Source organism: Tursiops truncatus, chromosome 7 (genome assembly GCF_011762595.2).
Source record: "Tursiops truncatus isolate mTurTru1 chromosome 7, mTurTru1.mat.Y, whole genome shotgun sequence".
NCBI classification, from domain to species: Eukaryota; Metazoa; Chordata; class Mammalia; order Artiodactyla; family Delphinidae; genus Tursiops; species Tursiops truncatus.
This window is the reverse complement of record NC_047040.1, coordinates 29,126,177-29,132,750: the sequence shown is the minus strand read 5'-3', so window position 1 is coordinate 29,132,750 and position 6,574 is coordinate 29,126,177. Positions and strand designations below refer to the sequence as shown.

Sequence of the window (6,574 nt, the reverse complement as noted above, 5' to 3'; positions counted from 1 at the left end):
GAAATAGAAAATATGAACAGACCGATCACAAGTAATGAAATTGAAACTGTGATTAAAAATCTTCCAACAAACAAAAGTCCAGGACCAGATGGCTTCACAGGTGAATTCATCAAACATTTAGAAAAGATCTAACACCCATCCTTCTCAAACTCTTCCAAAAAGTTGCAGAGGAAGGAACACTCCCAAACTCATTCTATGAGGCCACCATCACCCTGATACCAAAACCAGACAAAGTTACTACAAAAAAAGAAAATTACAGACCAATATCACTGATGAATAGAGATGCAAAAATCCTCAACAAAATACCAGCAAACAGAATCCAACAACACATTAAAAGGATCATATACCATGATCAAGTGGGATTTATCCCAGGGATGCAAGTATTCTTCAATATACGCCAATCAATCAATGTGATACACCATATTAACAAACTGAAGAATAAAAACCATATGATTATCTCAATAGATGCAGAAAATCTTTTGACAAAATTCAACACCCATTTATGATAAAAACTCTCCAGAAAGTGGGCATACAGGGAACCTATTTCAACATAATAAAAGCCATATATGACAAACCCACAGCAAACATCATTCTCACTGGTGAAAAGCTGAAAGTATTTCCTCTAAGATCAGGAACAAGACAAGGATGTCCACTCTCGCCACTGTTATTCAACATAGTTCTGGAAGTGCTAGCCACAGCCATCAGAGAAGAAAAAGAAATAAAAGGAATACAAACTGGCAAAGAAGAAGTAAAACTGTCACTGCAGATGACATGATACTATACATAAAGAATCCTAAAGATGCCACCAGAAAACTGCTAGAGCTAATCAATGAATTTGGTAAAGTTGCAGGATACAAAATTAATGCACAGAAATCTCTTGCATTCCTATACACTAATGATGAAAAATCTGAAAGAGAAATTAAGGAAACATTCCCATTCACCACTGCAGCAAAAATAATAAAATACCTAGGAATAAACCTACCTATGTAGGTAAAGACCTGTACTCAGATAACTATAAGACACTGATGAAAGAAACCAAAGATGACACAAACAGATGGAGAGATATACCATGTTCTTGGATTGTAAGAATCAATATTGTGAAAATGACTATACTACCCAAAGCAATCTACAGGTTCAATGCAATGCTTATCAAATTACCAATGGCATTTTTTATAGAACAAAAATAAAATATCTTAAAATTTGCATGGAGACAGAAAAAGACCCCAAATAGCCAAAGCAATATTGAGGGGAAAAAATGGAGCTGGAGGAATCAGACTCCCTGACTTCAGACTATACTACAAAGCTACAGTAATAAAGACAATATGGTACTGGCACAAAAACAGAAATATAGATCAATGGAACAAGATAGAAGGCCCAGAGATAAACTCACGCACCTATGGTCAACTAATCTATTATAAAGGAGGCAAGGATATACAATGGAGAAAAGACAGTCTCTTCAATAAGTGGTGCTGGGAAAACTGGACAGCTACATGTAAAAGAATGAAATTAGAACATTCCCTAACATCATACACAAACGTAAACTCAAAATGGATTAAAGACCTAAGTGTAAGACTGGACACTGTAAAACTCTTAGAGGAAAACACAGGAAGAACACTCTTTGACATAAATCACAGCAAGATCTTTTTTGACCCACATCCTAGAGTAATGGAAATAAAAACAAAAATAAACAAATGGGACCTAATGAAACTTAAAGGCTTTTACACAGCAAAGGAAACTATAAACAAGATGAAAAGACAACCCTCAGAATGGGAGAAAATATTTGTAAATGAATCAGCGGACAAGGATTAATCTCCAAAATATATAAACAGCTCATGCAGCTCAATATTAAAAAAACAAAAAACCCAATCAAAAAATGGGCAGAAGACCTAAATAGACAATTCTCCAAGAAGACATACAGATGGCCAAGAGGCACATGAAAAGCTGCTCATCATGACTAATTATTAGAGAAATGCAAATCAAAACTACAATGAGGTATCACCTCACACCAGTTAGAATGGGCATCATCAGAAAATCTACAAACAACAAATGCTGGAGAGGGTGTGGAGAAAAGGGAACCCTCTTGCACTGTTGGTGGGAATGTAAACTGATACAACCACTATGAAGAACAGTACGGAGGTTCCTTAAAAAACTAAAAATAGAATTACCATATGACCCAGCAATCCTACTACTGGACATATACCTAGAGAAAACCATAATTCAAAAAGACACATGCACCCCAATGTTCATTGCAGCACTATTTACAATAGCCAGGGCATAGAAGCAACCTAAATGCCCATCGAGAGGTGAATGGATAAAGATGTGGTACGTATATACAATATATCACTCAGCCATAAAAAGGAACGAAATTGGGTCATTTGTAGAGACGTCGATGGACCTAGAGATTGTCATACAGAGTGAAGTAAGTCGGAAAGAGAAGAACAAATATTGTGTATTAACGCATATATGTGGAATCTAGAAAAATGGTACAGATGAACTGGTTTGCAAGGCAGAAACAGAGACACAGATGTAGAGAACAAACGTAAGGACACCAAGCGGGGAAGGTGGGGGTGGTGGTGGTGGGATGAATTGGGAGACTGGGATTGACATATATACACTAATATGTATAAAATGGATAACTAGTAAGAACCTGCTGTATAAAAAAAAATAAAATAAAATTTAAAAAAAGCAGAAAAAAAAAAAGATATGAACCAATGTGACCCTCACAAAGAAGTTAACAGCTAAGCATACATCTCTTTTTTTTCCCTAGCATTCAGCAGAGGAAATTAAGAACAGAGACAGACTTTTTTGCATTATTAATGTGAAGCAATGATGGTTTTAGTTCATGATGTACAGCTGGAAGGTAAGCCACTGTGCTTTAACCCAGGAATCCACTGGGATATGGTTTAGGAACTCAGGGTGGCCTGCTGGGACAGCTGGATTTCTTTTAGTGACTCTATGCTTTGTGATCTCCAGTCTGACAGGATGCTTATTGGGCCTTGGTCTTCTCAACTATAAATAAGGAAGTGAAATTAGATCAATGATTTATATCAGCTGTTGGCAAATTTTTTCTCTAAAGGGCTAGATCATAAATATTTAGGACTTGAGGGCTATGCAGTCTCTATCACAACTGTCCAGCTCTGCCACTGTAGCTCAAAAGCAGCCACAGACAATACATAAAGGAGTGGGTGTGCCTGTGTCCCGATAAAACTTTATTTACAAACACTGAAATTTGAATTTTCTATAATTTTCATATGTCATGACATTTTAGACTTCTTATGATTTTTTAACCATTAAAAAAATATGAAACCCATTCTTAGTTTGCAGGTCTTAAAAAAACTAGACAGTGGGTTGAATTTTGGCCCATGGGCCATTGTTAGCCAACTCCTCTTTCTATATGCCTTATTTACTTATAGGAAAAATGTGATACTTTTTAAAGTTCAACAATACTATATGTGCCCATTTTTTCTATATTTAGTAACTTATTTTAAAATATAGCCAATCTGTATTAACAAAACTTATGCTGGTTATAAGGGTGTTTGCTTTACAATGATAAAGATTTACTGAAGAACACTCTATAGGACCAAAATAAAATAACTTTCTTGCTATTCCCACCATGATCACAGAATAGTTTAAAGAGAAACTAACTTATCTATCAATATATTGTCAGTCTGAGGGATAAGAAGATGTTTTAAAAATACAGCATAATATTTTTAAGACATTGTTTTTAAAAATGAAAAAGGGTTGAACAGATATTTATACACTGATGTTCACAGCAGCATTATTCACAGTAGCCAAAAGGTGGAAATAACCCAAGTATCCATCAATGGTTGAATGGATAAACAAAATGTGATATACACATTCAATGGAATATTATTCAGTCTTTAAAAAGGATAGAAATTACGATACATGGTACAACATTGATAAACCCTGAAGACATTATGCTAAGTGAAATATGCTGGGCACAAAACGACCAACATTGTGTACTTCTATTTATATGTGATACCTAGAACAGTCTCATTCATAGAGACAGAAAGTAGAAGAGTGGTTGCTAAGGGTTGGAAGAAGAGGGGAATGGGAAGTTGATGTTTAATGGGTATGGAGTTTCAGTTTGGGAAGATGAAAAGTTTCTGGAGATGGATGGTGGTGATGGTTGCATTAACAATGTGAATATACTTAATGCCACTGAACTATGCACTTAAACATAGTAAAAATGGTAAATTTTATGTTAGGTGTATTTTACCACAACAACAACAAAAAAAGTGAGGAAAAGAACAATGAAATGGCTAACCAAGTATCACACGTCACAAAAGGAAGAATCGAGGACAGGCTGCAGGACTAGAGCCTAGTATGGTAGTACAGAATGCTGTGAACCCAAAATGACCTTGTCAACTTTAACGTCTGTCTTTTGAGCACTCTATTGATTACCAATGTCTTTTCCTGTGTACTTTATTTCAGAGCACATTGTATGAGAGAATCTCCTCTACTGACATTTTAAAGAGGAGGAAACAGAGGTTTAGAGAGGTTCATTGTCAAGGAGCCAGCAGGCAGGGTTGAGAAGCAAATCCAGGACTGCACATCCAAAGCCTCTGTGCTAAACCACCTTGGGACACTGCCTCCCTGAAATTCTGAATCTGCCCATTTTAGGGTTTTGAAATCCTCTGCCATTGAATGCAGGCTTTTCAGTGTAATTTATGCAGCCGTTGCTCCCTTTGAAGGAGAGAGGACTTGAGTAACTGCATTTCCTGAGAGTCTGGGTCTGCAGCACAGGACCTGTGTGCTACTGGTTTATGGAAAGGCTAGAAGGCTGATGCCATGTGCTGTGGGCCAGGTTGATTTGTGTCTTCACTCTCTGTAGAATGACTAATATAACCTTTTAGCCCACAGATTTCCACCTCAGACGTTTACATGACACCACTAAATAATAAATATGTGCATGTCTTATCTCCCCCACTTGACTGCAAGATAAGGGCAGGAGTTGAGCCTGTTTAATATTTATATCCTCCATAGGATTGCCCCGTGCAGGGCTTTGCACCAAATAGCCACTCAGCAACTATTTGTTGAATGAATGCATAAATGAATGTTAAATAATCTGCCTCCAGATTTTCCTTTTGTTTCAAATTGTCTTCTCCATCTGACACATGTGATTGCCTTCCGTGTCCCTTTCATGGGTATTTCAGATGCCCTCAACCACTTCTTGTGTTCTGGACAGCTTTTTCTAATCACTGTGGAAACAGACTGGGGGCCAAAAATAGAACCTCCTTGACAACTTCCCAGAGGACTTCCATCTCCGATTCCTGAGGTGGCAATACCAACTCTGTTAGAGTAGAATGGGAGTTTCATGACTGCCACAGTCTTGGTTGTTTTGCCACTGTCTGCTGTTTAAAAGTGATAAAAGTTTTCCCTACATGGTGCTTAATACAAACTGCAATCACCCTTGGAAGGTGGGGTTTGGCACAGATAGAGGAAATGTCATCAAGTACATGAATATCCCAGTTTCTCTTAAGGATGTTTAAAGGTGCTCCGAAAAGAGACAGATTTTCTTTGTCTTTACCTCCCTCTCTTCCTCCCTCCTCCACTCCTGCCTCCTTTCTTGTTCTCTGTCTTTCTCTTTTTCCTTCTTTCCCTCTCTGGTTTATGGCAGGGTCAGTGACTCATCCATGTTTTCAAGCCAGCACATATATGACAAGACAAGAATGTGTATAAGCACATGCTCCGCCATGCTGCTGAGCCCTTTGGATTAAACTGGGGGAAATCCACAGCCATTGCCACTGCTTCAATCTAGAATTATCACTAGTCCATGTACACTGGCACCTAGGTTCCCAGCATTGTGCTATGAGGAATTAGATAAGAGACCGGCTCCTTCTCCAGGGACACTATAAGACAGTAGGAAGATGGGACAGATACAGAGCTAAGGGAACATCTAAGTGTTAAGTGGTTGATAATAAAATCTACATAGACACTTAGTAGTTATAATTTCCATTTACAAAGTGTTTCCCCTGTGCCAGGCACCATGCTAAGGATGTCATCAATCCTAACTACAACCCACAAGTGCACAGGTGTGGGGAGACGGTGTGTCCAGCCTCTGCTACTAGCCATAGGACTTCTGAGCATTGATGATCCTCTCTTTGTTTCCATTTCCTCATCTATGAAATAAGAATCATCAGGGAGTGCTTGCTTCGGCAGCACGTATACTAAAGTTGGAACGATACGGAGGAGATTAGCATGGCCCCTGCACGAGGATGACACGCAAATTCGTGAAGTGTTCCATGTTTTTTCCTTGTATGTACCAGTGAATTTTTACATTTTTAACAAATTAAAAAGTCAAGTAATCTTTGAGATGCTGCCTTATTTTCACTCCAGTATATTAGCCTTTTCCCATATGTCTATAAATTCAAAGATTCAGTATTAAATTAAAAATCTTTTTTTATTCAGAAAAAAAAAGAATCATCATGGAGAAACTTACCTTATAGAGTTGATATTAAATGAGAAAATGTAAGTATCGTGCTTGAAACAGTGCCTGATGTGGAGTCAATGGCCTATGAATATTAGGTTTTATGACCCTGAGGTTCTGAGA

The 6,574-nt window shown here is 37.7% G+C and overlaps 1 non-coding gene across 1 annotated transcript; it reads left to right on the top strand.

Moving 5' to 3' along the window:
- The first annotated feature begins 6,167 nt into the window (after positions 1-6,167).
- On the top strand, positions 6,168-6,274 carry LOC117313101 (U6 spliceosomal RNA). Its single transcript, XR_004527564.1, has one exon. It is a non-coding gene; the product is annotated as a U6 spliceosomal RNA (small nuclear RNA).
- Positions 6,275-6,574: the final 300 nt, after the last annotated feature.